Source organism: Stegostoma tigrinum, chromosome 36 (assembly GCF_030684315.1).
Source record: "Stegostoma tigrinum isolate sSteTig4 chromosome 36, sSteTig4.hap1, whole genome shotgun sequence".
In the NCBI taxonomy this organism is placed as follows: Eukaryota; Metazoa; Chordata; class Chondrichthyes; order Orectolobiformes; family Stegostomatidae; genus Stegostoma; species Stegostoma tigrinum.
In genome coordinates this window covers 9,106,466-9,129,425 of record NC_081389.1, presented here as the reverse complement: position 1 = coordinate 9,129,425, position 22,960 = coordinate 9,106,466, and the positions used below count along the sequence as shown (strand labels likewise).

General features: G+C 49.1%; 1 protein-coding gene across 5 annotated transcripts in view; it reads right to left on the bottom strand.

The window, feature by feature from the left end:
* The window catches only part of tln2b (talin 2b), a 357,717-nt gene extending 341,758 nt beyond the window's left edge, over positions 1-15,959 (bottom strand). For 2 of the 5 annotated variants that reach the window (XM_059640207.1, XM_059640203.1), the window contains exon 1: positions 15,818-15,959. The gene's annotated coding sequence lies outside the window, so the exon portion shown is untranslated. Of the gene's footprint in view, positions 1-9,089; positions 9,215-15,680; positions 15,787-15,817 lie in introns of those variants that run through there. The other 3 variants (XM_059640204.1, XM_059640205.1, XM_059640206.1) reach the window with 3 other exon arrangements.
* Positions 15,960-22,960: the final 7,001 nt, after the last annotated feature.

The window sequence follows — 22,960 nt, the reverse complement described above, 5'->3', positions numbered from 1 at the left end:
AAAGCAGGAAATATAACTGGGGTCGGGGTGTGGGGTCGGGGGGAACCACACACTAGATTCCGTATGGGATGAGGAGGCGTGGGGATAGGAAAGAGGGGCAGAAGAAAGAGAGTGATTCAATTTAAGCATTAGTAATGGAGATGAATTCCTCAGTCAACAAGCTACTGGAAACTGAGTAAAATGTGCTGGAACTACAAGTCGAGAAGGCTGGAGGCGTGGAGAATTAGGCACAGGATTCTCATGGTTTGGAGATTCACCCTGCCCCAGAAGGAACCAGCTTCATACATACCCCCCCTGTCTTCATTGTTGCTGCCAGCCCTGGACCTGTGCCATCTTGTGCCCACCTTGGCAATTTTCTGATCTGGCTTACAACCCCATCCCTTTTATCCCCCTCCCCGTCTTCCCCTCCCACCCGCAGCCTCAAATACCCCACTGCTCCCCCATTAAAAGGAGCAGGGATTGAGGTATGCTGCATTATACTGCCCAATTCAAGGGCACAGCTCAGCCCAGCTCCAATGGCAACAAGTAGTTTTATCACGAGACTCTTTATCCAGAAACTCAGCTCATGTTCCGGGCACCCCAGGTTCAAAACCCACCATGGCAAATGGTGGAACTTGAATTCAATAATTTTGAAAAATAGAAATCAAATCAAATCTAGAATTACGAATCGACCAATGTCGATTGTCGAAAAACCCATCCGGCTCACTATAATGTCCACCTTCATCTGGTCTGACCTACATGTGACTCCAGACCCACAGCAATGTGGCTGACTCTCAAAAGCCCTCTGGAATGGCCTGGCAGGCCAACTCACTTCAAGGGGAGCTAGGGGCGGGCAATAAACGCCGGCCAGCCAGCAACGACCATGCCACACGAGTAAATTTTATTTTTAAAAATCTGGGAGTCAAAACCACAAGAACCTCAGCTCCTTTACTCATCGCGGTCCCTGCCTCCCCCACCAGACTCCTCAAAGCTGAGGGCCAATCCATTTAGTTCAAGTGAGGGAGGAAGTAAATGGAAGTAAATTGAATCAAGGTTTCCTGATTACATACAAACAAGCACTTGGTCAGCCTATTTAATCTCTGAGCAGACCGGCAGTTATTCATCTTCAGCTTAGATTAGAGACAAAAATCATCACTGTCTCGATATTTGTGTAATCATGGCCTGATCTCCATGTTACAGGAGTCAGGATCAAAGGGAAAAGCAGGGAAGGGGTCTGCGTCTTGTACCATGGCCGGGTCTGGACAGCTGTGATCAGAACCTAAAACTGTGAACAGTGAGAGTGGGAGCACTTCACTGCAGCAATGTCCCGGTGTGTCAGTCACCTCGCACAGACGTTACCTGGCTCTTGCAGACCCCAAGAAGGGAAATATCAAAAACAAAATCACCGCCACATCAGAGCAGTCAATTCCAATCATACGCCAGGGGTTCGCTGCAAACCGCACATCAACTACACCCCCCTCCACCCCCAGCCTTCATACATGGAAAAGAGAAAGTCACACAACATTCCTCACAATTGGAATCGGGACACAATGCCAGAGTAACAGGGTTCAAAGACTCAAACATAGAAAACAGAAAATAGCAGGAGTAGGCCATTCAGCCCCTCACACCTGCTCCACCATTCAATATGATCATGGCTGATCATCCGGTTCTGTCCCCTGTTCCTGCTTTCTCCCCCAGACCCACTGATCCCTTTAGACCTAAGGGCTAACTCCTTAACAAAAACCACTCTTTTTTTTGGCTGAATCCACATCCTGTGGCAGAGAATTCCACAGGCTCACCAGTCTCTGGGTGAAGACATTTCTCCTCATGACAGTTCTAAATGGCCTCCCTGTATCCAGACACTGTGCAAACTTTAACTGCGAAATTTAAGCTACCATTTTAACAAGTCCCGTACTTAAAACAGGCCGAACTGTCACTCCAGCACCCTCGCCGCCAAACAAGAATCCATTCAATTTTTCATTCCCCTTAAATCCTGCCATAGTTTCTGATGCAGATTCTCTGCCTTCTCCAACCATTCAACTACACTGGGCCAAAAAAGTGTGCTGCACCTAACCGTTTCTAATGATCCACGCCCATCGAGCCTTCCCAGCGTCTTCCTTGTTCAGGAACCAGCCTCACAGCCAGGCTGAGGGGCTATGGAGAGCTGCTAGCCACCGCCTCCCCACAGTGGGTCCCTCAATGCATATGTCTTTGATTGAGAGGCTTCCAGCCCTGGTCTTGCTTCAAAAGCTTCCTGTATGGGGACTCCCAGGGAATGCCTGCAGCTGGTTAAATATCAGAAAGCCTTAGGGTAGGCCTCAGCAGGACGAAATAGCCTAATGCAGGCCTCATAATTAACCATGCAGAGGCCTGGAAGTATCAGGGTCCCCACCCTCACACCCAGCTGAATACCCCCTGAACGGGGGAAGGTAGTAACCCTCTGTTGCCATCTTTCTCACTGCTCTTTACAGGCCTGTCATACACACAAAATCTCGTACCTGTAGCACAAGCGGATGTGATTGGTGACAGGAGCTCAAATAAAATTCAACACCAAGTCACATGATGAGATCCTAGGGCAGAGAAGCAAAAGCTTCTTTTAAAATTCATTCGAGGGTTGAGGGCACACACACAACCAGGCCAGCATTTACTGCCCATCCCTAATTGCCCAGAGGGCCGTTAAGAGTCAACCACATTGGCCAGAAGAGGTACGGACATAAGTGAACCAGATGGGCTTTTCCCCCACAGTCCACTTTGGATTTCCAATCTCTTAACACAATTTTGTTTCAAATTCACATTCGACCATACGCTGTGGTGGGATTAGAGCTCAGGTCCGAATGGATCCGGAATTAGCAACTGGACACTTACAACATCTTAACTTTCGTCCAGAGAATGGAAAGAACTTGCATTTTAGTGCCTTTCACAACCTCTAGGCTAAATGAAGTGTTACTGAGGAGTTGTCACTGATGTTGTGTAGGAAAAGCAGCAGTTGAGTTATACACAGCAAGATTCCACTGAGGCATGATACTGATGAGATAATCTGGTTCTTTTTTTAAAAAAGATAGTGACATCAATTGGTCAACAAGTAGAGACCGACACAGCCAAGAGGGCAGATGTGATCGCTGGTGATTCACCCCCAAAGTCAGCCACTCTTGCTGACTGGACCAGTTCACTTGGTCCTGAGCGAAGGTACTTTCTGGTAGGTTCTAGATAGAAGCCACGTATCCCTCAATAGCCACCAGTAGACGCAGAGTAACTGCTCAGATCCATCACCCATTTGAGCAAACTTCCCATTCAAAGCTTAGCTCCAGCTTCGGCTTTCACAAGAATCACATTCAAAATAATCGTTATTTGACCTTGGGAGTTCCCTGGAAGTCCAAAACTTAAGAGAAGTTGAACATGAGTGAAGCTCTCCAATGTGAAAGGAAGCAAGCTGTGTACCAGGGCTAAGACTAACAACATTACCATCATGGGTATGCTTGCTCAAGCTCAGACAGCGAGAACAACTATCAAAGGGCCAGTTAGAGGTCTTGGTCTTAAATCACATTGCTCCTGTGCAGCTCTTCAAAGAGGTCTCATTATCTACTGCCAATCTCCTGGCCTTTTCCCCATAGCCCTGCCCATCATTTCTATCCAAATAACCAACCTCCCCAAATTGCCTCGAAGATATTTCCAAGCAGTGCATTCTACGCCCTAGCTACTCCCTGGGTGGTACAATTTCTTTCTCACATCACTATTAATCCATGCCCCTCTCATGAATGGGAGCAACTTCTGTCTACTCTTGGCCCTCGCTCATGATTTTGAAAACTTCTATCAGCTCTTCTCTCAGACGCCTTCTCTCTCTCCAACTTCTTCAACCTAGCTTCATTACTGAAGGTTCTGCTTTCTCGAACCGTTCTGGTAAATCGCTTCTGCACTGTCTCCAATGCATTCAATGCCGTCGCTATAACGGGGGTGGGTTCCCATACCGGACACAATTAGGCCAGCTGTGATCTGACAAGTGTCGCACCCGAAAAACAGCTCCTGCAGCAGTGCTGCACTCCCTCAGCCTGGATGATGTGCTTCACTCAGTAGTGGAGCAGCAAAGAGAACCCAGGGGTGCGAGACATGCTAGAAACAAAGTCTCAGAGACAGGTTGCTGATCTATAAATGGGGTCGTGGGGGGGGGGGGGGGGGGGGGGCACGTACACACCCTCGACAGCACAGTGGAGCTTGGTGCATCTGTGTGACCCTGAAACCTGCAGTGGAGATTTGCAGACCACATATAAAGTTTAAATCCCTGTCCCACGAATGTGCAAACATTGAGTTGCTGACAGCAGCAGACTTTCTGGTTAGGTTTAACCCCCAACGAAGCAACAGCCCTTCCTCGGCCCAAGTAATTTTAAAACAGGGCAAGTCAGCAAATCACAGAAGATTAAAAAAAGAAAGTGTTTACACTTTGGCAGAATACTGTGGGCTGATTCACGCTTGTACACCAAACTACTTTTAATAACCTACTTCAGAGTTTTATTCCACTGATACACTTGTTATAATCTGGACGGAACAGATTCGCCGCTTCACATAGACCCTAGAGTCAGGAATGTCAGAAAGCACCTCAGGGGCTCACACTTTGTTTCGCAGCAACACAGGCAGCAAAAACCAGCACAACCTGAAAGTTTGGTCTTTCTGTTCCCCCCAACAGCAACGTGAGAGAATTCAGCTCCGGCTTCCGTGACAAAGCAGCTGGTGAAAGATGCAGCACCATTTGGTCCATCCTGCTCCTTGCTGGCCCTCTTGACCGAACTATCCAATTTGTCCTCTGCCTGGTTTCACTAAAAGCTGCAGCTGGTTTTGAATCGAGGCAGATGAGGGAGGGCTGACAAGAGAATTTGGATAAGTACACAAATAAGACATTTCTGGAGGGATATGGGCCAGAGCAGGCAGGTGGGGCTAGCTTAGTTTGGGCTTATGTTCAGTGCAGATTGGTTGGGCTGAATAGTTGGTTTTCATGCTGTATCACTATGGTTGTATGAGAGGGATAAGAAGGAAGAACACTTTTCTTTGGGGAGCGGGGGGAAACGTGGTGGTCCTGGTTATGGGTGAGGAACTGAGGTGTAAAACCTAACAACTTTTACAAAGTATGTGGATGAGCATTTGAAATATCATAACATTCAAAGCTACAGGCCAACAGCTGGAAAGTGGGACTCACGTAGACAGGTCAGTGCAAAGGTCCCTTCTGTGCTGTCTGACTCTAAGGTGTGCCACCCTTCATAGACTCTGACAGGCCAATGACTAACTGCCAAAGTGGAATCTGCTTTTTTACTAAAACAGACACAAATTAGGTTTTTCCTCTCTACAGCTTCTAGCTTTCATATACCACCTCCCTCACCTTTCAATGAATTCACTCACCTCTCCCGCTCCTTACTCTGAGAGTCTGAGGGACCACCATGAGACGATCCTGGTCACACTTCCCTACTCTTTGCCATAATCTTGCAATCTTTTTCATTTGAGGATCTGTCCAATTCCCCTTTGTAAAAGTGGCTCCTGACTCTGTTTCCATCTCGTTTTCAGGCAGCATATTCCAGATCTCAATAACTTGCCACTCAGGGGAAAACAACAAGGTATCCTTTCCTCAGTGGCTACTGTTCTGTCAGCAAGTAGCTTAAATCTGCGACCTCTGGTTACTGAACAACCAGCAAAACCTCAATCAAAACATTTTGAAAGCTTCAGTTAAACTTCTCCTTGGTTTTTCTACACACTCAAAGTGAACACAGAAACTAGAAAGAGTGGCCCATACCACCACTTTCTCTCCATGCTCTTCGTTATCTTTAGTATCCACACACATTTATCAATCTTTTTTAGTACACTCAGTGATTGGACCTTGTGTGGTGAAGAATTTTACATTTTGACCAAACGTTGGAGATGTCTCCAATCACAAGACAGTTTTGCCATTCCTGCTATCAGCCTGGTGAACCTCCTTTCTTCTTAGGTAGGAAGGCCAACACTACACACAATATTCTGGTGTGCTCTCACTAAAGCCCTGTCTAACTGCAGGAAGACATTCCCAACTTGTGAACTCAAATCCTCTTGCATTGGAGACCAGTATACCATTTCACATCCAGACTGGAAGTAGACACTTGGGTGTAGCAACCACTGACCTGGTCTACAAGGAATTCAATTAAATTAACTTCATTGTCACATCAACTCAACTGAGTACAGTGAAAAATTGTTAAGTCGCTGATTACAGTACCATCTTAGTTACAAAAGTACATAAGTACAATCCTTAATTACAGAATAGAGAAACGAAGAAGAAAAATTACATTACACTAATACATAGTATAACCATTGGTCAGAAAAAAAAACGAGAAGCTAAATTAAAGAGACAAACGTCACAGTCTCCCTCCAAGGGCTCTCTGCAGCAGACAGGGGGCTTCCACATGGTCTGAGCCCTGGCCGCTATCCACTCTGCAATGGGCCACTGGTCACAGGCATCACAGCTTAGGATGCCAGGAGAAGGTAGAGAAAGCAGGCAAAGTGGAGAGGGGAGAAAAAAAAGACAAAGAACAGGTGGTGCAGATGGCCTCTGGCTGGAGCGTCGTACTTCACTGCCAACTTAGCCAAGGAAACCCAGATCTCTTTGTGTATCCACATCTATAACTCGCCATTTAGGCACATTACACTGCACCTGCCCACTCCCTCAACCTGTCCTCGGTCAGAATCCTGGTTTGTCCAATATTGTGAAATAACTCAGCTTTTCATTCTTGGTACCATTTCTTCTGCATCACTCGATGATATTGACATTCCCCTGAAAAACTTTGTGCCCAGAATTGGACAGAATATTGTAAACAAATTCGAACAAGTATAGTGTGAAGATTTAGCATAACGTCTCAGTTTTTGACTCAGTGCCTCTCGGTTGGAGTTCAGGATTTGGTGTGCTTTTCAGAGATGATATTGATTCGCTTCACCTGACAGAATGAGGTGCTTTGAAGGTTCAGTTCGTCTTGTTCTTATGGATATCCCTCTTGGCGTCACTAGTTGGGCCAACATTTATTGCCCGTCTCTTGGTGCCCTTAATAAAGAACTGATGAACCACCTTCTTGGGCCCCTGCAGCCCACAATCTGTAGGTTGACCCACAATGCCCTTAGGAAATGAATTCCAGGATTTGACTCAGCGACAGTGAAGGAATGGCAATGTATTTCCAAATCAGGGTGGTGTCTTGAGGAGCAATTTGCAGCGGGGTAACGTTTCCCACATACCTGCTGCCCTTGTCCTTCTAGATAATGGGGATTGGAAGGAGCTGTTAATGGAACCTTGGTGAATTACTCTGTCTCTTGTAGGTATTATGCAGTCACTCTATTTAAGGCTCAGGTCTCTTAAGAAATCAATGGATGCGGGACCATGTCTTATGCATCACATTCTCAGGGTCTCTTTTACATCAAACAATTTCAGAATCAAATATATCTCTGATCACACAGGGAAGAAAAAGCAACAGTCAATCTGCCCAAAGATGGCCCAGCGCTCAAATACCCCAACTTTAGACAACCACCCATCCCTCTCATCCTGGATATTGTCTAATTTCACCCACACCATTCTTATTAGCTTGGTCTTTAATTGTCAGCGCAGATGTTAAGTACAAACATCGATCAGTAAAGAGACTTTGTTCAAATCGTCTCTACTCGCAGTTCCTCTGATGCCCCTTAGCCTGTTGTGTTTCTCCAGCTCCACAACGTGTTCTTTCTGACTCCAGCATCTGCAGTTCTTGTTATCTCGCAGTTCCACCTGTTGTCTTCTGACCCATATTTCATGAGGTTTACTTTAACAGCATGATTTAATATTTTATGAAAGCTTCTTCCCCGCTTGTTTTCTTTCCACACACTGTAGCTCGATGTTTTCTAATACTTCCTTATCCACTTCACTTTGGGAATTCTCATCGTCATTCTTTACCCTCCACAAACAAACCGGGGTTTTGTGGTCTGCTGGCAAGAGTCCAATATAAATCGGCCAACATTCCTCCGACCAGTGCCCAGGAAAACATCAGTACAACCTCAGGAGCCCTTGTACTCAACAGTTAATTACACAACCTAGTGTTAGCCTTGCCATTTAATTGCATACTACAATAAGATAATGAAAGGACAAGTTCCTTTGAAAAGCTTCCCACTCCTACTCTATTCCATTCATTCTCAAATCACACAACTTCCCACTCTCTGGCACTTTGTACTCTACGAAATATGATACCCACCATCGACAAGGCACAAGTCAGGAGTGTGATGGAATACTCCCCACTTGCCTGGATGAGTGCAGCCCCAACAATACTCAAGAAGCTTAGCACCATCCAAGAGCAAGGAGTCTGCTTGACTGTCACAACGTCCAGCACCTGCAACATGCATCTCCGCATCCCTCATCCCTCATGAAAAGCACCAGGAGTGTGTAGGATCTACAAGTTGAACTGCAGGAACTAACCGACGCTCCTTAGACATCAACTTCCTCATTTATAATTTCGGCCATCTAGAAACAGATACATAGAAATGCCATCTCCTCCAAGTTGCCCTCCAAGCCACTCACCATCCTATCCTTCTTAATTTAGTTTATTATTGTCACATGAACCTAGGTACAGTGAAAAGTGTTGTTTTGCGTGCAATACAGGCAGATAGTACCATACAACATGCATCAGGGTAATAGAACAGAGCGAGGAATATAATGTTACAGCTGCAGAGAAGGTGCACTAAGAGCAAGGTTAACATGCAAATTTAAAATTTGCGAGGTCCATTCAGTAGTCTGATAACAGGGAGGAAGAAGCTGTTCTTGAATCTGCTGGTATGTGTTTTTAAGCATATGTCACCGAGTCAAAAATCATGAAATTCCCTCCTTAACAGCACTGTGGGGTGTATCTACACTCATGGAACCCAAAAATTCAAAAGGGTAGCTCACTAACTACTCCAGGGCAATTGGGGATAGCCTATAAATACTGGCCCAGACAGCAACACCCAAAAAACTGGCCTTGTGACTTATCTCTGACTCGTGATTTAATCGTCTTTGCTCTCAAGGGATATTTACTGTGTATCTTAATCAGCATTCACATATATTTTTCTGACACTGGTTAAGTGTCTGTCTGGATCCACCAGTATTTTCTCACCTGAACAGTCCCCTGATCTCCACATAAAAAAAAATGGCCATTTCCTGGTGCTCGTACTAAGTCCTACATCGCTGCGACAAGTTGCCAGAGATTTCAATCTCACCGACAGTCACGAACACAAAAACCTTATTGAAAAAACAAGCAGAGCAGTCATCCAGAAATAATGGCAGAATTTAAAAATAAACTTCCCATTGTGTTCAGAACCCAATAACAGAGAACTTGAAAACCCATTGCTTGCTGTTCGAGAGAAGAACTGGGAGATTCTTCCAAACTTTAGAATTTTCCCGACCTAGTTAACATGAGAGAGCCGATCAGATCTCAGTACTCCAGAGTGCGCAGAATGATTTGCAGGGGGCCTCCCTCCCACTAGCTTGTCCAGAGCCATGAGGCCTCAAGAGTAGATGAATATCTTGGGTGAGAGACAAAAGTTAAGTTACCATAGTCCCAGAGGGTCGCTCTCCCATTAGAAAGAGAAGATTGGTGGTGGTTTAACTGGAGGGTCACCATGTGTCAGGTGAGGGGAGAGGTGGAGAGGGAAAAGTCCTGTGTGTGTGGGAATCAAACCCACGTTGGTGTTGTCACTCTACACTGCAAACCAAACAATTAACTGAGCTAACTGAACCGCTCCCCCCCCGCCACCAACCCCGAGTGACGACAACACAAACACGTGAACAGTCACTCAAATAATCCACAAAAAGCAGTGTAGAAAAACAGAGGGATAGCACTGCTGTGCTACTGGAACAACACAAGAAGTATTCAGTGCCTGTTCTCTCAGAGCATGTCGTTTCACAGGCAAGTTCAATATTTGTTGCCCGACCCTAATTTCACAAGTGGCTTGTTTGAGGAATAGTAAGAGTCAACCACATTACTATGGGTCTGGAGTCACATGTAAGCAAGTCCAGGTAAAAGGATGGCAGTTTCCTTCCCAAAAGGACAGTAGAGGAGGAGGGGAGGGTTTTACAATCCATCACAGTTTCAGACATCAGGGCTGCGACCAGTTACATTCCAGATTTTGCAAATAGAATTTAATTTCCGCCAGTTGCCATGCTAGGATTTGAACCTGTGGCCCAGATCATCAGTCAGAGCCTCTCCTCTGCCAGTGCCATTTTCAACACGCCACGGTCTCAGCTAACATAAATGCAGTCCCATTAAACTGAACATTCATAATTTAAACATGCGAAAACATGAGCAAATTTATTTAATACAAATAATTAATTCTTCCCCATCCATTACACCACAACATTTCTCAGATACATAATGCTTTACTGTCTATTACTGTTTGTCATTAAATAAGGCAGCATACCAATCAGTCAAATATTTAATCACCGACTGGAGTCCTGCTGTGATTTCATGTAATATCCAGCAGAAGCACAGAGATCCTGAATCAACTGGGCTTTCACATCCATTGCAAGCATTAACCACAAAGACAGTGCCTGACCAATCTCTCCAGGTCCACTCCAACATATCGGCCAGATGCTAAAACCTCAAGATGCCCTCCATTGAAGGCAATCCAGAGAAGGCTCACTAGGCTAAAACCAGGGCTGGAGGGACTGTCCTTTGAGGAGAGGTCGGGTAGTTTGGGCCTGTACTCATTGGCGTTTAGAAGAATGACAGGTTACCTTATTGAAACATGCAAGATTCACTAGGGACACGACAGGGTAGATGTAGAAAGGTTTGCTTCCTCTTGTGGGTCAGACTAGGGCACCATCTCAGAATACAAAGTCCCCCATTTCAGAGAGAGACAAGAAGGAATTTCTTCTCTCAAGTATTAAATCTGTGGAATTCTTTACCACAGACAGCTGTCATTAATCATGTTGAAAATGTCTATTTAACCTTCAGTCAGTCAGGTAATCAAGGGTTATGGGGGAGAAAAGCAGCAAAGTGGAGTTAAGCTTTATCAGATCAGCTATGATCTCACTGAATGGGGGAAGCAGCTTTGATGGGCTGAATGATGTTGGGGTGCAATTCCTCCAGTCAAAACCATGCATTGATAAAGTAGCAGCGACAAATGCTTGCATTGATTCCCCTAGGGAATCCCTTTGGCAGTGTAACACCAACTCAACAGGAGCGAGTTCATCACTGCAGTTCCAGTGCAAGCTCCACAGATTGTGCTCTACAAGAGATGTACTCAGTTCTCTCTCTCTCTCTCTCTATGTCCTCCTAGCGCTGGGGGTATCTGGGGCAGTGGGTAGAAATTTGGGGGGGGGGGGGGGGGGTGGATTGTGAAGAGGGAAAAGAATGCTTGTTTCAGTACATCACCCCACCCCCAAAACCCTGGCACCGACAGAAGCCCCCACCGCCCCCGATTTTTAGGGCAAGACTGCAGGCACTGAATTCGAGCGGAAGATATCACAGAGGATGGGGAGAGAGCAGGCTGTTCTGCAGCCTCTGGGGTGGGGGGGGGGATAAGGAAGGTGGTGGTGGTGTTGGGGTAAGAGAGGGGGGTGGTGGTGTTGGGGTAAGAGAGGGGGGTGGTGGGGGGGGTAAGAGAGGGGGGTGGTGGGGGGGGTAAGAGAGGGGGGTGGTGGGGGGGGTAAGAGAGGGGGGTAGTGGGGGAGGTAAGAGAGGGGGGTAGTGGGGGAGGTAAGAGAGGGGGGGTAGTGGAGGAAGAGAGGGGGGGTAGTGGAGGAAGAGAGGGGGGGGTAAGAGAGGGGGGGGTAAGAGAGGGGGGGGTAAGAGTGGGGGGGTAAGAGTGGGGGGGGTAAGAGTGGGGGGGTAAGAGTGGGGGGGGTAAGAGTGGGGGGGTAAGAGTGGGGGGGTAAGAGTGGGGGGGTAAGAGTGGGGGGGTAAGAGTGGGGGGGGTAAGAGTGGGGGGGGTAAGAGTGGGGGGGGTAAGAGTGGGGGGGGTAAGAGTGGGGGGGGTAAGAGTGGGGGGGGTAAGAGTGGGGGGGTAAGAGTGGGGGGGGTAAGAGTGGGGGGGGTAAGAGTGGGGGGGTAAGAGTGGGGGGGTAAGAGTGGGGGGGTAAGAGTGGGGGGCGTAAGAGTGGGGGGCGTAAGAGTGGGGGGCGTAAGAGTGGGGGGCGTAAGAGTGGGGGGGTAAGAGTGGGGGGGTAAGAGTGGGGGGGTAAGAGTGGGGGGGGTAAGAGTGGGGGGGTAAGAGTGGGGGGGGTAAGAGTGGGGGGGGTAAGAGTGGGGGGGGTAAGAGTGGGGGGGGTAAGAGTGGGGGGGGTAAGAGTGGGGGGGGTAAGAGTGGGGGGGGTAAGAGTGGGGGGGGTAAGAGTGGGGGGGGGTAAGAGTGGGGGGGGGTAAGAGTGGGGGGGGGTAAGAGTGGGGGGGGGTAAGAGTGGGGGGGGGTAAGAGTGGGGGGGGGTAAGAGTGGGGGGGGGTAAGAGTGGGGGGGGGTAAGAGTGGGGGGGGTAAGAGTGGGGGGGGTAAGAGTGGGGGGGTAAGAGTGGGGGGGGTAAGAGTGGGGGGGGTAAGAGTGGGGGGGGTAAGAGTGGGGGGGGTAAGAGTGGGGGGGGTAAGAGAGGGGGGGGTAAGAGAGGGGGGGGTAAGAGAGGGGGGGGTAAGAGAGGGGGGGGAAAGATGGGGGGGGAAAGATGGGGGGGGAAAGATGGGGGGGGAAAGATGGGGGGGGAAAGATGGGGGGGGTTAGAGAGGGGGGGGTAAGAGAGGGGGGGTAAGAGAGGGGGGGTAAGAGAGGGGGGGTAAGAGAGGGGGGGTAAGAGAGGGGGGGTAAGAGAGGGGGGGTAAGAGAGGGGGGGTAAGGGGGGGGTAAGAGAGGGGGGGTAAGGGGGGGGTAAGAGGGGGGGTAAGAGGGGGGGGTAAGAGGGGGGGGTAAGAGGGGGGGGTAAGAGGGGGGGGTAAGAGGGGGGGTAAGAGGGGGGGTAAGAGGGGGGGTAAGGGGGGGGTAAGGGGGGGGTAAGGGGGGGGTAAGGGGGGGGTAAGGGGGGGGTAAGAGAGGGGGGGTGTAAGAGAGGGGGGGGTAAGAGGGGGGGGGGGTAAGAGGGGGGGGTAAGAGAGGGGGGGGTAAGAGAGGGGGGGGGTAAGAGAGGGGGGGGTAAGAGAGGGGGGGGTAAGAGAGGGGGGGTAAGAGAGGGGGGGTAAGAGAGGGGGGGGTAAGAGAGGGGGGGGTAAGAGAGGGGGGGGTGAGAGGGGGGGTAAGAGAGGGGGGGTAAGAGAGGGGGGGTAAGAGAGGGGGGGTAAGAGAGGGGGGGAAGGAAGTGGTGGGTGGGCAAGGCGGTTGTGAGGGGTGGGGGGTGGAGAAGGTGTTGGCGAGGGGTTGGGGGGGAGAAGGCGGTAGCGAGGGGTTGGGGGGGGAGAAGGCGGTGGCGAGGGGTGGGGGGGGAGAAGGCGGTGGTGAGGGGTGGGGGGGGGGAGAAGGCGGTGGTGAGGGGTGGGGGGGGGAGAAGAAGGCGGTGGTGAGGGGTGGGGGGGGGAGAAGAAGGCGGTGGTGAGGGGTGGGGGGGGGGAGAAGGCGGTGGTGTGGGGTGGGAGGGGGGAGAAGGCGGTGGTGTGGGGTGGGAGGGGGGAGAAGGCGGTGGTGTGGGGTGGGGGTGGGGAGAAGGCGGTGGTGAGGGGTGGGGGGGGGCAGAAGGCGGTGGTGAGGGGTGGGGGGGGAGAAGGCGGTGGTGAGGGGTGAGGGGTGAGGGGTGAGGGGTGAGGGGTGAGGGGGGAGAAGGCGGTGGTGAGGCGTGGGGGGGGGAGAAGGCGGTGGTGAGGCGTGGGGGGGGGGAGAAGGCGGAGGTGAGGGGTGAGGGGTGAGGGATGAGGGGTGAGGGGTGGGGGATGAGGGGTGAGGGGTGGGGGATGAGGGGTGAGGGGTGAGGGGTGGGGGATGAGGTGTGAGGGGTGGGGGGGGAGAAGGCGGTGGTGAGGGGTGGGGGGGGAAGAAGGCGGTGGTGAGGGGTGGGGGGGGAGAAGGCGGTGGTGAGGGGTGGGGGGGAGAAGGCGGTGGTGAGGGGTGGGGACGGGGAAGAAGGCGGTGGTGAGGGGTGGGGGGGGAAGAAGGCGGTGGTGAGGGGTGGGGGGGGGGGGAAGAAGGCGGTGGTGAGGGGTGGGGGGGGCGAAGAAGGCGGTGGTGAGGGGTGGGGGGGGAGAAGGCGGTGGTGAGGGGTGGGGGGGGAGAAGGCGGTGGTGAGGGGTGGGGGGGGGAGAGGGCGGTGGTGAGGGGTGGGGGGGGGAGAGGGCGGTGGTGAGGGGTGGGGGGGGGAGAAGGCGGTGGTGAGGGTTGGGGGGGGGGAGAAGGCGGTGGTGAGGGTTGGGGGGGGGGAGAAGGCGGTGGTGAGGGGTGTGGGGGGGAGAAGGCGGTGGTGAGGGGTGGGGGGGGAAGAAGGCGGTGGTGAGGGGTGGGGGGGGAAGAAGGCGGTGGTGAGGGTGGGGGGGGAGAAGGCGGTGGTGAGGGGTGGGGGGGAGAAGGCGGTGGTGAGGGGTGGGGACGGGGAAGAAGGCGGTGGTGAGGGGTGGGGGGGGAAGAAGGCGGTGGTGAGGGGTGGGGGGGGCGAAGAAGGCGGTGGTGAGGGGTGGGGGGGCGAAGAAGGCGGTGGTGAGGGGTGGGGGGGGGAGAAGGCGGTGGTGAGGGGTGGGGGGGGGGAGAGGGCGGTGGTGAGGGGTGGGGGGGGGGAGAAGGCGGTGGTGAGGGGTGGGGGGGGGGAGGGCGGTGGTGAGGGGTGGGGGGGGGAGGGCGGTGGTGAGGGGTGGGGGGGGAGAGGGCGGTGGTGAGGGGTGGGGGGGGGGAGAAGGCGGTGGTGAGGGGTGGGGGGGGGAAGAAGGCGGTGGTGAGGGGTGGGGGGGGGAAGAAGGCGGTGGTGAGGGGTGGGGGGGGGGAAGAAGGCGGTGGTGAGGGGTGGGGGGGGGGAAGAAGGCGGTGGTGAGGGGTGGGGGGGGAAGAGGGCGGTGTTGAGGGGTGGGGGGGGGGGAGAAGGCGGTGGTGGGGGGTGGGGGGGGGGAGAAGGCAGTGGTGGGGGGTGGGGGGGGAAGAGGGCGGTGTTGAGGGGTGGGGGGGGGAGAAGGCGGTGGTGGGGGTGGTGGTGGTGAAGAGGCACAAAGTTGTAGTGGACAGGGAGGGGTAGTTGCCAGAGGGGGGTGGGGAAAGGGAGTAGAGTGTGAGGGTCTGCTGGTTTAAAAGCAGAGTTTCAATCACCCACCCACCCACACAGAGAGACAGAGGCACAGAAAATGCAGAACCCATTTCATCCCACCCACCCTCAAACTTTGCACATTCCGCTAATTTGCCCCCTCTCCCACCGCAGGGTGGGGAGGGAGTCACAGCTAATTTGCAGGGAAGATGCACTGGGGAAATATGGCGGCTGGAAATCTCCTAAAACCCACAGGCAATGGCATGGGAAACGTGAGAGATCACATCGTGCAGAACGAAAAGCCTGGCAGACCGCACTTAGCGCATACCCACACACAGAGGGAGAGATCATGCTGCATCCTCTCTCCGCTCAGCATTTCTCACGAAGATGCCAGATTTTCTATTTCACTTGTGAAAGGATATTACAAATCCTACCATGTAATACAAGACTGGGAGCTGAAATTCATATCAATTCCATGAAATCTAATATAATCACTTTCCTTCTTCCCTCCCCACCACCTTTTTCACTGCATTTCAATGTGACAACCTACACACAAACACACACACACATTTACCTTCAATACATTCTCTCCACAACAGGCAAAGAAACACAGAATGAAACTGCCAGGAAAATGGTCCAGATAACGACACAGACTAAGCCAGGAGCTGGGAGCCTGCTGCAGACTGACAGGGCAGAAATTGAAAGATTTACCTGTAGCATTCCTAGGCAGGGCATTGCGAGTGACAGGATTTTCCCCCCCCACAGAACCCTCCCTGTTGCAAACAGCCTCCAGGAGGGGAGGGGATGAGAGGGGAGGCAGGGTGATAATATGTATTTAAAAAAAACACAAAGATTTCAGGAACACTATAGCCGGAAAAGCGTCATCATTCCGGGACTACAAATTTTGGCGGTGAAAGGTCACCTTCCCATATCCTAAATTAGTTGGACGAGCTCCTGGAGGTTGGAATACCGTTTTCAGTATGGGAACATGAGCCGAGAGTACAGCTCTCCCCTGCGTTCCCTTCTGCAACTCCAATGCCCGTTCTCACTGCATTGGCCATACAATCAGGGTGGGATTGGGAAGCGTCTGCTTTCATTGCGTGTAGACCCCATTCAAATGCTCGGGCACCCTGCATCTAAGGAGGATCATGTTTTGTGCCTGAAAACATTTTCACACCCTTGCAGCTTCGCCGTTATACAGACTACATTTAACGGGGAGCGCACGAATCACCCATCGAAATCCCTATTCCATCGACATCACCTGTTACTTAGAAAGGATCAAGCGGTTTTGTTTTTCCGCAAGCAACGGGGATTTGCTTCCCCCCTCAGAGAGAGTCTGGTGCGTTTGGGAACTGAATGCCGTTTGAAAAGTATGGTAAAGTGATAATTGCACTGTGGTGGAGTGTTTAGGTAGAAAGATCGGAGTTTCGGCTGCTGAGTACACAACATCGGCAGCTGTAGAGCACGAAGCAGACCTTTCGGTCTCGCTCGTCCGGATATCCTAAATTAATCTAGTCCCATTTGCCAACATTTGGCCCATATCCCTCTAAAACCTTCCTATTCGTGTATCTGTCCAGATGCCTTTTAAATGTTCTAATTGTACCAGCATCTTCTAGCAGTTCATTCCATAGACGCACCACCCAGTGTGAAAGTGTTGTCCCTTTTAAATCATTCCCTTTTCACCCTAAACCCTCTTGTTTCTCCCCCGAACTTGAGGGGAAGGACCTTGGCTTTCACTCTGTCCACGTCCCTCATTAGATTAGCAACTTGTCATTTTGCAATTTTTTTTCTACGACAAAAATATTGTAACAGAACTGATTTGTAAAATGTGTAAACACTAAAGGGGCTAAACAAAAAAAATGCAATTGCAGACAAAAGGAATAACTTTGGCTTTGATTTCATTTTTTTTAAAGGCACTGTCATGTTGCTGTGTGAAGTCCAGGCCAGAGATGCTTGAGGACTGATCTGGGTTGGTGATACCCATGTGGTGATGGGAACTCTTGGAAGGTCTTTAGAAAGCTGACCATATCTCCCACACCCTTGACCCCTGTTCTCACGAACCCCCTTTAGACTGCATTCTAATCTCAGGCAATACTTTCAAAAAATATTTGACTTTGAGTCCTGAGCCACCTTCTTGAACTGCCAAAGCTGATGCGGTACTGGTACTCCATAGTGTTGTAGAAAATTTACCGCATTGTAACCTCCATAGGGCTTCCCAGCTAGTACCATACAAAGTGCATCAGGGCAGCAGAACAGAGTGCAAAATACAGTGTTACAGCCACAGACAAGATGCAGAGAGAGAGAGATAAACACTAACATTTGAGAGGCCTGTCCAGCTGCCTGATAACAGCAAGGAAAAGCAGTTCTTGAATCTGTTTGTATGTGTATACAAGCCTGACAGAAGAGGGAGGAAGAGAGAATAACCAGGGCGGGAGGGGTCTATGAGTATGTTGGTCGCTTTCACAAGGCAGCAGCAAGTATAGTTGGAGTCAATGAATTGAAGGTGGAAGAGCAGGAAATTGCTGCAGCCGTTTGTGCACTGCAAGCTTCCACAAGAACAAAATACATTCGTGACCAAGTAATCTGCTTTTGAGTGTGCATTAAATGAGAGTTAACACACCAGAATCACATCACAGCTGTTCCTCCAATAGTGAAATGATAATCTTCTATGTGTACTCGAATGGGCAGTCAAACCTTGGTCTAACATCTTATCTGAGAAACAAGATACTTTAGCTCAGAACATTTACCTAGCCAGACGCCGTGCTATGGTGTCCCAGAAGGACCAAGGCTTGATCTTTGATGTGTGTTTACACGACAGTAGTTGGGGTATGGCTTTGGTCTCAAACCTTCTGAAAAAGGAAAATTATTCTGGGTTTAGCCCATTGCTGAGCCTTACTTGGAGAGTGCAAACACAGATATCAGTTAAGGACGGGGTAGGACCCTTAACTTGCATTAATGAACAAATAACCAACTGATTCTCCAGGTTCTGGTTAATGTACAAACAGTAACTTCTCAGGCAAGATACTGGAGGACAGACTACAGCCTGTGCACATCTTCACCAGGTCCCAAACACACCTCCTGTTATAGAGTGACAGCATCTATGAGCTTCTACTTCTGTTACAACGACAACGTAGTATCCCTCTTCAGTAGAAACCTGACCTGAACTAGGATCGATGAATGCAGTGTTTCTTTCACCAGAGCAATCAGCCCTTAATTTAGCAGAATTTTGTGGCGTAAGTGAGCTCTGTGTGCATTTCATACCACAGCCTCTCCATGAGTTAAGGATCTCTGCTACTTGTGAAGGAGCCTCTGTATTCAGTGGTCTCATTGGGAGTTGTTGCCTTATTTATTTCCTCAGTATGTAATGTTGTGCATTAAAATTCACTGAGCGACTATTAAAATGAGCCCTTTATTTTACGGTGCAGTGCCTTTTTGGCATAAGTACAAGCACGGGGAGCAGGAATGCCATCAGGGCAGAGATTACTTCAGGATTCGCTTTCCGTTTTGTAATATTGGTGCAGAATCAGACAGATACAAAGAATGATGGAGGCTGGCTAAGTTATTTTTACTGGTGACAGTGAGTAAGCACAGCACCTTCCTGAGACCTAGTGGTAATGCCGCTGGGTTGATTGTGATCAAGATCCCTCAAAGTTGGCTTGCAGGTGAAGTTTCTGATGTCAGGCTAATAATAACATGGAGATAGGGCTGAGAGAGACAAACTGTGTCAGATGGAGTGACAGTGAGCCCCGAATTGGCTCTCGGATGTGAGCAATAGCCACTTACACCATTAGTTGTCCAGGAACATGCCCCACTGGTAGTTGATGGCAAGGGCTGCGTCACTGACCTCAGGTACCCACCCATGCTCCTGCGCCGGGTGAGTGGGAGGCACAGTTGTGTGAAAATACCTGCTTCTGATATGTACTGAACGCTGGGCAGGTGTGTACATGCGGAGGTGGGGAAAGGCAGCATCCAGGCCACATGTGTCAAATAGTCATTATCTATAAAATGGCCCCTTGGAATGAACAGAAATTCAACACAATTCGGTATCTTCAAACAGGGAGGTGAGAGGTGGCAAATGGAGTTTAATGCAGACAAGTGTGAGGTGATGCACTTTGGTAGGAGTAACCGGAATGCAAAATACTGGGCTAATGGTAAGATTCTTAGCAGTGTAGACGAGCAGAGAGATCTCAGTGTCCATGTACACAGATCCTTGAAAGTTGCCAGCCAGGTTGACAGGTTTGTTAAGAAGGCAAACAGTGTTTTAGCTTTTATTAATAGAGAGATCGAGTTCCAGAGCCAAGAGGTTATGGTGAAGCTGTACAAAACTCTGGTGCGGCCGCACTTGGAGTATTGTGTACAGTTCTGGTCACCGCATTATAAGGAGGATGTGGAAGCTTTGGAAAGGGTGCAGATGAGATTTACTAGGATGTTGCCTGGTATGGAGGGAAGGTCTTACGAGGAAAGGCTGAGGGACTTGAGGCTGTTTTCGTTAGAAGAAGTTTGAGAGGTGACTTAATTGAAACATATAAAATAATCAGAGGGTTAGATAGGGTGGATAGGGAGAGCCTTTTTCCTAGGATGGTGACGGCGAGCACGAGGGGGCATAGCTTTAAATTGAGGGGTGAAAGATATAGGACAGATGTCAGAGGTAGTTTCTTTACTCAGAGAGTAGTAAGGGAATGGAACGCTTTGCCTGCAATGGTAGTAGATTCGCCAACTTTAAGTACATTTAAGTCGTCATTGGACAAGTATATGGACGTACATGGAATAGTGCTGGTTAGATGGGCTTGAGATCAGTATGGCAAGTCGGCACAACATCGAAGGCCAAAGGGCCTGTACTGTGCTGTAATGTTCTATGTTCTATGTTCTATGAACTGTTTTTTTGCTGAAGGTTTTTACTTCAGTGAGTCCTCATTCAAGTCTCCCCTCTGAAAGTTTTTTTTTCACTTTAAAGTCATTGCCTTTTATGGCCTCATTTAAAATGTCATTCCCTGTTGTGGCAACATTGTTGTGTAAGTCACATGATCAGGAGATCCACTGACTGTGACTCTGTGGGATAGTACCACTGTATGTGCCTGGCCTGAAGGTAAAGATCATAATTTTCTTAATGTGGAGGTACCAGTGTTGGACTGGGGTGATGAACTCAAAGGTCACGCAACAGCTCCTCGTCCAACAGGAAATCACACGTTTCCAAAGCACAGCCCCTTCGTCAGGTCTCAAACAATTCACTCACTGTTCTGAAGCAAACTTTATTTTTAATCTTTTTTTAAAAATATCCTTTTCTGTTTATATTCAGACAAGTAGAGAACTAATGTGGGCTTTTTTTAACATTGCCAGCTTAATCCTGCAGCACTTTATATGTACAGGTAGAAAATTGAGGAATTTGTACTATACTGTAAATTTCTTTAGACTTCTCTGAAAGCAAGAAACTTGCTTTCTCCATTAAAGAATTTCTTGTTTTGTTTCACAAGTCATTTCAGCTGTAAATTTGTAGTGCTGCATATGAATGCTGTAGTATTTCAATTTTAGCATTGGCTTTTCCAGGCCAGAATTGTTCTTAGGAACATAACTCTAGTTCTAACATTAATTCTTATGGGAAACCATGTTTCACTTAAAGTCTTTTCACTTAAAGTTGCAATTTTCAGGAACTCAACTCTGACTTTAAGTGAGGACACGCTGTATTGCATTTGATATTAAAATGTGTTAAACAGTCCCAAAACTTTGAAGTTCAGATTACTACACCATGAAATACCTGACATAGTAAAATAAACAGAATGTAGGTTAAAAACAGGGTTTTCACTAAGACTGATGAGCGACACAGTTTAAAAACACTTCAATCACAGAGCACTCATATGCTTCCTTTAAATTTTCCCAGATGGTCATGATGTCGAGATGTCGATGTTGGACTGGGGTAGACAAAGTCAGAAATCATAACACCAGGTTACAGTCTAACAAGTTTATTTAAAATCACAAGCTTTTGGAGGGCTGTTCCTTCATCAGGTGAAGTCTCTTGGCAAAGGAGCAATGCTCCAAAAGCCTGTAATTCTAAATAAACCTGGTGTCGTGTGACTCCTGACTGTGTTCCAGATGGTTGCACCACCAGACAAGTAAGGTCGAAGAATGAAATCTGACTTGTTAGTTTTTTTTTGTTAGTTACTGCAGTGGAATGCTCTGCCCCAGAAGGCAGTGGAGGCCAAGTCTCTGGATAGTTTCAAGAAAGAGATAGACAGAGCTCTTAAAGATGGTGGAATCAAGGGTTATGGGGATAAGGCTGGAACAGGATAGTGATTGTGGATGATCAGCCATCATCGTAATGAATGGTGGTGCTGGCTCGAAGGGTTGAATGGCCTACTCCAGCACCTATTGTCTATTGTTAGTCACTGAGAAATGTTCGCGCAAGTCTGCAGATTTTCTTTTGCCACAGAAGTTTGTACAAAAAATGAAATAAAACAATAAGCTTTTTAAATTTAGCAAGAAGAAACTCAAACTACAAATCAAAACATCGTTTCAACCTGTTTCCCAACATTCCCAAGCCATTAAACAACTCAATTTCACAGAGGTGATGCCCATAGCATCAATTCCTTTGGGCCTATATTAGACGGACACCTTACAGTTTCTTGACTGTGGAGAGAACTCAGTAAGAATTTTTCAAGTCTGCCAAATTAAATCTTTCGCAAATCTGAGCCCAAACTTTCTCAGTTTCAACACATTGCAAATTTCTAACCCAACTCTCCTAGAAAACTGTCTCTTAGAAGTTTCACAAACTAAACCTCAACCATGCAGCCCAATGGTAACAATGTGGACTTCACCAGCTTCAAAATCCCCCCTTCCCCCACCGCATCCCTAAACCAGCCCAGTTCGTCCCCTCCCACCACTGGACCACACAACCAGCCCAGCTCTTCCCCCCCCACCCACTGCATCCCAAAACCAGTCCAGCCTGTCCCTGCCTCCCTAGCCTGTTCTTCCTCTCACCCATCCCTTCCTCCCACCCCAATCCACACCTCCATCTCCTACCTACTAACCTCATCCCACCTCCTTGACCTGTCCGTCTTCCCTGGACTGACCTACCCCCTCCCTACCTCCCCACCTATACTCTCCTCTCCACCTATCTTCTCTTATCTCCATCTTCGGTCCGCCTCCCCCTCTCTCCCTATTTATTCCAGAACCCTCACCCCGTCCCCCTCTCTGATGAAGGGTTTAGGCCCGAAACGTCAGCTTTTGTGCTCCTGAGATGCTGCTGGGCCTGCTGTGTTCATCCAGCCTCACATTTTATTATCTTGGATTCTCCAGCATCTGCAGTTCCCATTATCACTCTTCTACTGAGGTGCCGTGTTTGTTGAGTTGCTCTTTTTAATGTGAGAAGTTAAACTTGCTTCTGAACTGAACCCTGGAGTCTTCTAAACTGATTTTTTTTAAAAAAGGCTTGCTCAATCCTAGATTATTCTTCACTGAAAACAAAACTAATAACCTTACATGTTTACCCTCCTGACTGAATATCCAACAGTAAAAATATTTTTCCATGGATGCAACACTGGTCTGAAGAAGGGTCGAGGTGCAAAACATCAGCTTTCCTGCTCCTCTGGTGCTGCTTGGCCTGCTGTGTTCATCCAGCTCTACACCTTGTTATCTCAGATTCTCCAGCATCTGCAATTCCTACTATCTCAGGTCTGCAATCAGCTGCTTTCTGATGGCGTCATGTTCGATGTAGTTACTGTTCCGGAAGTTGTTGCTGTTCCACGAGGAAATCATTCCCATAAGTAACCAACACTTTACCTCGAATTCGAAATCCAAATTGCAAAAAGATTTATATTCAGAAAGATTTGAGGATTTTTACGATGGCCAATACTTGTTTGA